Genomic DNA, 11,386 nt, shown 5'->3' on the forward strand with positions numbered 1-11,386 from the left:
AAGTGGTCTCATGACACCATCTTGGTTCATGATCACAGGAAGGTCATAGAGCCAGAATATCTATACTTTTTAGACAAATAACTCCATGTTATTACCCACAACAGGACTGTGCCGAAATTTTAATAACTTTAAATATAATGTATAGGTCACAGAATTCTGTCTTTCTAATTTGAAGAAAGACGTGCTAAATTTATTTGGTGATTGTAGAGCATGACAGTTCTACATTAAAATACTGTAAATATAAAAGAAGAGTGAGGGAAATGCATAAATTTAGAAGAGGAATAATAACTCAGTATGGTAGGAAACTCAACTCCTAGGTGCTGCTTAGAACACCTAGGATCTTTAATTTCTGCAATAAAATCTGTGACCCTTATTCTTACTTATAATGTTAATAGTGGTTAATTAGAAAAGCAGTTGGTCCTGGAGGTACAACAAAGGAAATTTTGAGCTCTAATAAAAGGAAGCTGTGAAGTAGAGCCAGCTAGTGATTTATAATGATAAAGAAACTACTTTTGTGAACTTTTGTTTTCCTTTCTTATCACATATCATTTCAGTTCAAGTGGAATATTTGATTTTGAAAGAAAAAAAAAAAAGATCAATTTAGCTTTTACCTTTCTTTTTTTGGGTCTATTTTCCATATTCTAATTACACTTACCACTCCATTGTGAATAGAGTACACAGCAATAAGCAACACCATAACAAAAGTAAAAGTCCACAATTCTTTTTTTTTTTAAATAAATTTATTTATTTTATTTATTTATTTTTGGCTGTGTTGGGTCTTCATTGCTGCGTGTGGTCTTTCTCTAGTTGCCGCGAGTGGGGGCTGCTCTTCATTGTGGTGCGCGGGCTTCTCATTGCAGTGGCTTCTCTTGTTGTGGAGCACAGGCTTTAGGCATGTGGGCTTCAGTAGTCGTGGCATGTGGGCTCAGTAGCTGTGGCTCACGGGCTTAGTTGCTCCATGGCATGTGGGATCTTCCCAGACCAGGGATCGAACCCGTGTCCCCTGCATTGGCAGGCAGATTCTTAACCACTGGGCCACCAGGGAAGTCCCCACAATTCTTATAGCCAGTTTCATCACAGGTGTATATCAACACAAGAGTCACTAGGCAGTGTAAAGTAATATGTATTGCATGAAACTACATTAGATAACAACAATATGTGATTCTTGCATTCAAAGAATACCAGTAAATACCATAAGGAAAGTAGAGGAAATCTGTTCTTTATAAATATAAGCTATTCAATTAATAAGTTAAAAATTACTTCCAACATCTGTTATTCTGTATGTTTGAGTAAATATTACTTCTTGTCCTAAATTAAATGGTGGGGAATAACTGCAAATGCAGTACAATACTATTTCAAGAAACTTTGGTTTCACATAAACAGCAAGTGGCAGCTGCTGACCCAGTTCCTCCCCTCTCCCCACACACAATGCAATCCAAGCCCTCCTGCCCTTGAATTTACTCTGTTGGTTCTTCCTAAACAGCTGAATATTCAAAGACAAGTCCGGCAGTGCTTAAGGGTCAGAGTCACAGCAACCAGAGATGAGGCAGAAATCACTGAGCTGTCCTCCTATGATCATACCTGCAATTAGGAAAACCAGGCATGAATGTGTCCTCTCACCTGGGGTGCCACTAGGAACCAGCTTTCCAGATTATGCATCTGCAAGCATCATCTAATTACCACCCCACAAGTGAATCCTCAGGGCATCAAAAGACGTATCAGTAGCTGCAGCTGAGATTTCAAAGACAGACAAAGCCAAAACTATTTGGAATTTTTATTAAAGCCTGCTAATATAAATCCCCACCAACTTGAGTAATGAATTTGAATATTAAAAATAAACTACAGGAAAAGAGAAAAAGAAAATAAATCTACTTTTACTTTCTTTAAAAAAAAAAAAGAAATTTCATGAGATAGAAATGAGGAACAAAGAGACTTCTAAAGGTTGTCAGATTTTTTTAAACAGGATATAATATCCCCAACTGGGAAATTTACATGTAGATGGTGGGAGGTAGTGGGTAGAGGGTGGGCAGGAGAGCACATACAATGTCCTTAAAGGTGCCTATACTGTCTACACTCCAGAACCATTTTCAAAAACAACAGTCCCATGTCTATTCTCACGCCCCTGACTTCCCTCTCTTGTGCAAACACTTCCTCTTTGCCAAATGATTTGAGAAAGTGAAAGTCTAGACTTTACATATGGTGTATGCTTATGCTAAATACCTGATAGGTGCATAACTTATAACCCACAGAATTTTGAACAACCCAGATTACCTTTGACAGATCAGTCTAAGAGGTATAGAAACCATCTTGTTTTCCATGCCATTTCCATTCCCACTGGAACAATAACACGTTGGGTGGGATCTAAGGCCAGTGCCCTGCAGTGAGACTTGACCCTATTGTGTGTTAACACAACCTCTGTATAACTCAACTTTCCTAAGAGGCTGATGGGAAATAACTCACTTCAAAGACCCCACCCAGAGGAAATAAGGAAAGAGCAGTGGACAACTAGGAAGTCCAATTAAGACACAGGTAAAGCATCACACTCAGTAAAGTGAAATAGTGAGAGCACTGCTGGATTCAGACAGCATTTGGGAAACAAACCTCTGAGAGAAGGGCAAGACGAGGTCCCAGTCCTCAGAGGACAGTCTCACCCCCCTCAGAGAGCCTTTGGCTGAGGTCCCCTGTGGCTGCCTTTACATGGTTTTCCTCTTCATCAGGCTGAGCTTTCCAGAACAACAAAGCCATTTGTTTAAAATTCATTCACATTTATGATCATGTTGACTTAGAGAAATTCACACAACATGAGAGCTGTGAGTTTTAACTTTTAGTCAGGGTCTTACTGAGGACTATAGTCTGGGATAAAGCCTCTCAGTAGCTCTGAGGGACTGCTCCGCCGAGGTAGAGGAGAGGCCAGTATGTATATGATTTGGCTAGGGAATACGTTCAGTTGAGCCTACATCTTGGTAAAAGGTTACTGCTAGCCACAAGGAACAGGTACCTCAGTTAATAATTTTAGTGCTTTTTCTGGGTATGGGAAGATGCAAGAATCTGGGTTCATTATAATTCTTCCTGAGTTATACATCTATCTAGGGGCCTGTTTTTCCAAAGCACAGAATGCCTCAACCTGGTTTTCATCCTGAATTCCTCTCAGGATGCACTGTTGGTCAGTGACTGCAGTGGCTAATGACTTAATTCTTGGTTGAACCAGATGGTGAGCAACATTCTTTGTTTTACAATTACAGTGAGAGGGAACAGGCAATCTTATACCATTGGTGGATGTCCAAGTTGGAAAAGATATAGTGATATGTATCAAAAGCTTTAAAAAGTACATAATGCTTCTACAATTTCACCTTCAGAAGTCTGATAAGAGGAAATAACTAGGGAAGTGCACAAAGATATATATATACAGGAATGCTCCTCACCACATTAATTATAGGAGAAAAAGTTGAAAAATAGAAAACTAAAAGTCTATAACCATACAGAAATGATCAAATTATTTTTGGTAACATCATACCATGAACTACTGGGCAATGAAAAATGATAATGTGAAACTATAATGACATGGAGATATATTTTCATTATATAACTAGTTTTAAAAGTAGATTATAAAAGAGATTATAAAAGTAGATTATATATAAGTGGGTTCCAATTTTGTGTTTAAAAGATATGAATGCACGGGAAAAGTCTCAAAGGTCTTACCTGTTGCTGAGGGGGAAGAAATTTTCCTCTACCCTACTAGGTTCTTCTGGCTGGTCTAAGAATTTAACGAATGTGAGACATTAATAAGAGAAAATCAAACAAAAGTTTACTAATGTGTACACCTGGTAGAGACCCAGGAAAACTGAGTAACTCACCAAAATGTCTGAAACCCTCACTTTAAATACCATCTTCATCTAAAGATAAAAGGGAATGTTGAGAGTAGTGGTTTGGGTCTTCAAAGGGGAGGAAGACAATTCACATGGAGATAGAAAAACAAATGTTTGGTAAACAAATATTTGCTGGGCCGTGCAGAGACAGTGGGACACAGAGTGGACTCAGATCTCTAGAACCTGCTGAGTTTCCCCACCACACTCAGCCCGTATTTTTTGCAGACACCTCTGGTGATAGCTCTACTCCAGGGATAGACCCTTTATCTAAATTCTTTAGGCAGCTAAAGGGGAGTAAAAAGAAAGACTTCCTGAGCGTTCTGTTCCTTAAAAATAATCAGCTTAAAGTAACCCACATGCCAAAAAAGACATCTTGGGGTGGCAAATTTTGCTCCCCTACACTGTGTAACAAAACAAGTTATAAACTGAATTGTAAAAAAAAAAAAAAAAAGTTGATTATCTATTATTAAGTGTAAAAAACAAATTGCAGAACAGTATTACATTATGATTCCCCATTAAATAAAACAATCATATATATATATATATATATATATATACACATGTATATGGAAATAAAATTCAAATTTTATGGCAAGACAAGAAAACTTTTTCTCTGCCCTTTGGCCTCCTCTCCCCTCTATTGTGCATTTTTTATCTGCATTATGCATGGACCAAACCTCCCCCTTTGGCAGAAATACCTACTCAACCATAAAGAACGACATTCTCCTGACATCAACAAGACAACCCCTGAAAATATAACCTTCCTTCTTGATCTTTAAGGGGTCACAATAACCCACTGCTTTGTACTTGCAGATCTGGATTGTGTAAACTGTCAATAATACATCATTTAATGTATAGTCTTCTGTCTCAAAAAACTTTATAACTGTGCTTTGACTTCTAATGGGTGGAACAGTTCTCAGAGCTTTCTGAGATGCTGTTCCCGGGTTATAATCCTCAATTTGGCTTGAATAAAATTTTCCATTTCTTTCTTAGATCAACTGATCAAATTTTTCATAGACAGTATGTATATATATATAGTGTGTGTTCATTAAATATATAATATATATAATATATAATATATGTATCCTATATATGTATATAAATAAAGGATGGAAGGATATATACTTGGCCCACTGTATTCTAGGGTTCCACATCCTTGGATTCAACCAACCATGGATTGAAAATATTGGGAAAAAAATTCCAGAAATTTCCAAAAACCCAAACTTGAATTTGCCATGTCAGCAACTATTTGCATAGCATTTACATTGTATTTACAACTATTAACATGGCATTTACATTGTGTTAGGTATTATAAATAATCTAGAGATGACAATGTACACAGGAGGATTGCGTAGGTAATATGCAAATACTACACCATTTTATATAAGGGACTAGAGCATCCAAGAATTTTGATAGCCAAAGGAGGAACAAATCATCCCTCAGGATGACTGTATACCAAAATGTTAGTGGTAGGATTATACATGGGTTTTGTTTTCACTTTTGTACATATCTGAATTTTCCTAATTTTCTACAAGTACATATTTTTCATGATCAGAAAAAGCAATAATTCTTTAACTCTTACCTACAACATTCCTGCTCATTCTGAAACTGTGCACCTCAGATTGGGACTTGAACCCACATGCTGAGACTGGAACCCAGCCTAAACCCAGATTAGAACTTGAACCCACTCAGCTGGGACTCAAACCCAGCCAAAACCCTGATTGGGGTTTGAACACACGTGACTGGGACTGGAACCTGGCCAAAACCCAGATTGGGACTTGAACCCACACAGCCGGGACTTAAACCCAGCCAAAACCCATGGTCTTCCAACTGAGATCACACACCTGGTTTCAGGACTTAATGAAGCTCAGGTTCTTGATGTCTCATCACAGAAAGAATTCAGGGAGAGACAAAGTGATAGGTAAGAAGTGGATTAATTTAGAGAGAAACACACTCCACAGACAGAGTGTGGGCCATCTCAGAAGGCGAAAAAGGCACCAGGGTATGGAGTTGTCAGTTTTTATAGGGGTGGGTAATTTCATAGGCTAATGAGTGGGAGGAGAATTCCAGCTATTTCAGGAAGGGGCGGGGATTTCCAGGAATTGGGCCACTGCCACTTTTTGATCCTTATGGTCAGCCTTGGAACTGTCATGGCACCTGTGGGTGTGTCATTTAGCTTGCTGATGTGTTACAGCAAGTGTATACTGAGGCTCAAGGTCTACTGGAAATTGATTTGTCTGCCGTCTTGGACCCATCTGATTCTAATAAGTTTATGTCATGTCCTCAGGCTAAGTCATTCTTTCAAAGGTTGTGCCCTGCCCTCTTCCCTTTGTTTCAATTCCCTTGCAAATGAAAGCCACAAAGAGCCAGTACTAGCTTCCCATATCATGACATCTAAACACTGGTTATTTCACATTTTCTTTTGGTAATGAAAGCCTAGGTGTGAAGGAGGGAAATAAGATAAGATATCCATTAGGTCAAATCCTTGCTGTCATAACTGATTCCCACAGACCAACATTTAGATTACACAACATAGCACTTTTGTTACCAAACTCACGTTCGGCTGCTCGCCGCCCGGAAGCCAATACTCAAGAGACAAGTGTTGGTTGGAAAGGAAAGATTGCTTTATTCAGGAGGCTGGCAACCTGAAGAAAAGGTGAACTCATGTCCAAGAACTAAAACTCCGAAGATTCTGCTTGACTATGAAAGCTTTTAAAGGGAGAAAGGGGAAGTTAATCACAATTAGTCATTTGGGGAGGGAGTCAAAGACTTCCTTATCTTCCATGGTGTGTAGACTGTGTGTAGACTTTCTTCTGATTGGTTGGTGGTGAGGTAACAGTGTGGTGTTCCAGGACTCTTGTGCTCAGTCTGAAGTTACCATCCTCCACCTGGGAGGGGGGCCTTAGTTCTTAAAGAAGAACTCAAAGACATTGTTGTGTACATCCCTTGAGGAAGAACCAGGACACGACCCCATTGCTGCATTATTGTTTCTTGACTGCTCCTCCTTTGTTTCTGCATTCCCTCACTTTTCTAATTAGCAACTGTTTTGAATCTTCCCTTTGGAACTCTGGGAAGGTCACGGGAGCTGAATGAAGCCTACTTTCTACAAACCAGAAATGGGGGACATGGAAAGGATTTGTACCTGGGAGGGATCCACAGGGTCCTGCTTGGTTTCACTTTCATTTGAAAGAGACAAAGAACTTACTACATATCTGAAAAATAAAAACATCTTGATAGATGATGTATATATCCTCCCATCCTTTATTTATATACATACATATGATGTATATATATAAAACTAAACTCATATGAGTTACATGAAATGATATAAAATAGAAGGTATGCATCACCTTTTGTGGTCCACACGCATCCTAACTAAAAATGTGCACATACAATCTGCATGGATTTTATTTTCCTACATGGATTTTTTTTTCTGTATAGATTAAGGGAGAACACTTTGTGTTTGGAGTGTATTCAATTAGATTTTAGAATATCAAAAGGAATTGCCAAATATGAAAAAACTGCAGTAATGAGATAACATTGTGAAATAACTTCACATAGTTCTTGAGATACTGCAGAACTTAATATATAATATCATATATTAATTAATTAATTAATTTTACTTACATGAAAAAAAAATCACTCAGAAATAAAGAGGGGCCAGAAACCTGGAATTCAAAAAATTTCCAGATTTTCTAAAATGTGGCAAATCGATTCTAGAACTATGGATGAGCTAGCAAGCTTGGCATCAGATGATAAAATATTCTGGACTGGATTACTAACCAAATGGTTTGTGAACACTTAGAAAAGGATAGCTGATTAGACTGGAAGCCAATATGGTTCACAGAAAAAGATATAATTAACCTCATTTTTAAAAATAGGCTCCTTAAACTGGGGATGCTATAAATATATTTGCATATTTAGTTTTGAAAAGGCATTTATCAAAATCTCTCATAAAAATCTCTGCATACAAGATGGAGAAATGTGAACTAGATGAAAACCCAGGAAGGTAGACTGGTAGGATGTGCAAAAAGTAGTGATTGGTGAGTCCACATCGTCTTGAATGAAAGCCTCCAGCGTGTGCATATGTGCTTCTATGTGTGTGAGTGTATGGATGTGGGGATGTGGAGGGATGTGTGTATGTTTACATATGCATGAAGGGTGAGTGGACTTAATGGAGACCTAATGCACACACACACACACATACATACATTGCATCACAAATTTTCCTCAGTTCCTTTCTCTTACCCCACACATTAATACTTCATCATTTTAATGATGAAGTAATTCATCATCACTTTAACTTCTCCAAAGCATTTACCCAGTTTGTCTACCTCTCGCCATCTCTATTTCTACCACCGAGTTGAAGCCACCACCACCTTTCACCTTGACCACAGCACACTCCTTCTAGCCAGTCATCTATTTTGGTTCTCTACAAGCTATTCTCCACACAAAGCCAGAGTGAGCTTTTAAAACTGAACGTAGATCACTCCTTTCTTCTGCTTAAAATTCTCCAACTTACTACAATCAAATGAAAATGCCCTAACCTGGTTGACCAAGCTCTCTGTCTGGCCACTGCCCACCTCTCCTCAACAACCAGGGACTGTAACACTCTTTCCCTCCCCTCACACTCCAGCTGCTCCCACCTTAATGCAACTCGCTGCACCTTTTCCTGGAATAGCCTCCCTCAGCTTTTTGTCTTTGAGATTTTAGTTTAAACGTCACCTCTGCAGAGGACTTCTCTGACCACTCAATTTTAACTAGTCATCCCTCATATCGCCCTACTTTAATTCTCTGTATGGCCCTCTATCAGTCAGGAGACAGAAGCCACACCAAGTATTTTATTTTATTTTTTCCTTTCATGAGCAATATTTTATTTTTCAACCAGATGAATTCAAACATACCAGAAGAATCGAGCATCAACAAAACAATATATAGTTTTAGATTTGGATATAGAAGGCTGATGTTAGTAGGGAAAGAGCCTCAGAGTCTTGGTGCATGTTCATGGTTATGTGACTCTGTTTTTTTTGCCTGTAGAGATGCTTTCTGATTTTATTTTCTTTCTCTCTCTCTTTTTTTTCTTAGTTGGGGTATAGTTGCTTTACAATGTTGTGTTGGTTTCTGCTGTACAGCGAAGTGAATCAGCTATAGGTTGCACCAAGTATTTTCAGAGAGAATTGGATATTCTGTTAACCAGGTATGAAGTTGTCAACTAGATAATTGGAAAGACAAATAAAGAACACTAAGGTATCAACCACTAGAAGCAGATTCCACCTCTAGGGCTGGAGAAACAAATTAAAGTGGTTGGAATTATTCTAAAGAAGAAGCTTGGAATGGGGACCTGGCAGAGTCGAAATTAAGACCTTGGAGGAAGAGGCACTGCTCAGCTGGCAATGATATTCCTGAGGGGCCACAATGAAGGTGATTTTGCACATATTAGAGAAAACTGCAAACTGGATTCAGCTGCTGCTACAGGAAGGCATTGTGCTGTGTGGCATGAAGAAGCCTGATTGGAGTTATGTTGGAAGGAACCACCAGCAGACAGGAAGGCACAGGGAGCAGACAGGAAGGAGAGAGTCCCTTCTTGCCCATTAGCCTTGCAGGCTGCCTCTTCTACCCTCCACTGGCAGGTCTAAATAGGATCCAACTGGCAAAGCAAAACAATGGTTTGTATAATCCCATCCCCAGCAACACAAAGCTGAGTAGAGAAGGGAGAGTAGAGAGGGTTTCAGGTGAAAGAAGATAGCTTGGCATCTGGCACTGGCACTTCCCACTTTTATTTTACTTATTTATTCATTTATATATTTGTTCGTTGTTTGCCTCTCCCTACTATTAAGTCGAACCATATGAAATTGCCATTTCTGAAATTCAAAAAGCTCTTAAGCATTAGCAATTTCATGTGGTTCAATCTAATAGATTATTAAATTCCTGTGGGCAGAAACTTTACCTATCTTGCTCAACAATTTATATCCAACACCAAGATCAGTGTTCATTAAATGTTCGTAAATTAATATATTATTGAATTCCTGAAGTTGTTTTTAACATTAAAATGTAAGGACCATAATCTCATCTTTCTTTAATAATCTAAAAAAAAACTTCAAAATCTTACCTTGAAGATTTCTAACCCGGAAAGGTATGTGCAAAATGCTTCCTTAGGGTCCAGTCTCTCAGGTTTTTGCAGGCAGGTAATCTCAAACCTCATTTTTGGAGAAGCAATAAAAATTCTCTTGAAAACTTCTTCCTCTTTCAATTGCAGAAGCCACTTTTCAAAATTAAAGCTCTCTCAGACTTTTACTGTCAAAATAAATGACAAATCCAAAGTTTTCCATTCAAAGTTGCTTTCACTCCATGCTTACACACATTTCACACACAGACAGGGAGGGCCTTAAACAACTCATTAGCCTCTGCTTAAAAACAAAAAGAAAAGGTGAATTCACCTTTGATAAAAGTGGAGTGTAAACCCCTTCCCCAGGCTGCTCCATCCCATGAGGCCGACAGGATTTCAAAGTTAAGCATCCTCGGAGAGGCCGCCTGGTGTGGTGGTGAAGGGCCCAGAGTGAGAAGCCAGATGGCAAGTGAGGGCAATCCTGGCTCTGATGCTTCTTAGTTGTGTCAGCTGGGCAAGTCACTGACACTCTCTGTGCCTCAGTTTCCTCATATGTTTTAAATAATAATAGAACATAATTTATAGGGTTGCTGTGAGGATTAAACTGAGTTAATACAAGTAAACTACTTAAAACTGCTAGTGACACGTACATCCCCTGGTTCCTAAATTTCTAAGTATCTAAGAATGTCCTGGAGGACAGCCTCCAACTTCAGATTCCCTAAATCCAAATTCCCAAATTCTAATTCAGCATCTCTGCAGGGGAGCCCAGGGATCTGCCTACTTACCAAGCATTTCAGGTAAATAAAACAGGCAGTTCTGAGATAATAAGAAACACAGGTCTATACACTTAAGGGTGAGTTACAGAGAGCCAACTGGCCACACTTTCCAGCCAAACTCATCTCTCTCTGGTAACTCATCACACATTCACTACCATTTAAGCTAACATTCCAGCAAGAAAAAACTGAAATATACTTTTATCATCTGTTTCTGGTGTCTCAAATGATGGGTTCTACCGCACTTTCCCAGTGAGTTTTCACAGCCCGATATAAAACACACAGCACATTCTCCTTCCTTCCTCTAAAGTAACTGGTCATTCTTCTTCCCCATCTCTTGCCAACATCTCATCTCTCAAATGCTTATAAGTGGTTTCCACACTCTTCTTAGATCATTCAGCCAATACATAACAACATCTGGTCTTCTTCCATTTTCCTCTAAGGCAACTCCTTCTAGCCCTTCATCATTTTGGTTGCTCTTCTGCATTCCCTCCAGTACCAGGAACAAATCAGCAAATCACCATCACCTCATGTCTCTGAAGTGCCAAAGGATGTAATTCCCAGGTACCAACACAAATATATGGTGCACTTGGAGGGGAAAGCAAAGTTCAGGATTCAAGTTAATGCATGACATCCTCACA

Source organism: Eschrichtius robustus, chromosome 13 (assembly GCF_028021215.1).
Source record: "Eschrichtius robustus isolate mEscRob2 chromosome 13, mEscRob2.pri, whole genome shotgun sequence".
In the NCBI taxonomy this organism is placed as follows: domain Eukaryota; kingdom Metazoa; phylum Chordata; class Mammalia; order Artiodactyla; family Eschrichtiidae; genus Eschrichtius; species Eschrichtius robustus.